This window comes from Rhincodon typus, chromosome 26 (genome assembly GCF_021869965.1).
Source record: "Rhincodon typus isolate 14 chromosome 26, sRhiTyp1.1, whole genome shotgun sequence".
NCBI classification, from domain to species: Eukaryota; Metazoa; Chordata; class Chondrichthyes; order Orectolobiformes; family Rhincodontidae; genus Rhincodon; species Rhincodon typus.
The window spans coordinates 6,858,360-6,859,075 of NC_063357.1; positions in this window are offsets into that span (position 1 = coordinate 6,858,360).

The window sequence follows — 716 nt, forward strand, 5'->3', positions numbered from 1 at the left end:
ACCCACCTTCCTGCAAAAATGCCATCCCCTATTCCCAATTCCTTCACCTCCGCCGCATCTGCTCCCAGGATGAGGCATTCCACTCCCGAACATCTCAGATGTCCTCGTTTTTCAAGGACTGCAACATCCCCCCGGCCTCAATGGTCGAGAACGCGCTCGACCATGTCTCCCGCATTTCCCGCAACTCATCCCTCACATCCCCTCCCCACAATGATAACCAAAACAGAATCCCCCTCGTCCTCACGTACCACCCCACCAACCTCCGGATCCAACGCATCATCCTCCGACACTTCCGCCATCTGCAATCCGACCCCACCACCAAAGACAGTTTTCCCTCCCCACCCTTATCTGCTTTCCGGAGGGACCACTCTCTCCGTGACTCCCTTGTCCGCTCCACACTCCCCTCCAGCTCCACCACACCCGGCACTTTTCCCTGCAACCGCAGGAAGTGCTACACCTGCCCCCATACCTCCTCCCTCACCCCCATCCCAGGCCCCAAGAAGACTTTCCACATCAAGCAGATGTTCACCTGCACATCTGCTAATGTGGTATACTGCATCCGCTGTTCCCGTTGTGGCCTCCTCTACATTGGGGAAACCAAGCGGCGGCTTGGGGACCGCTTTGCGGAACACCTACGCTCGGTTCGCACTAAACAACTGTACCTCCCAGTCACGAACCATTTCAACTCCCCCTCCCACACCTTAGATGACATGTCC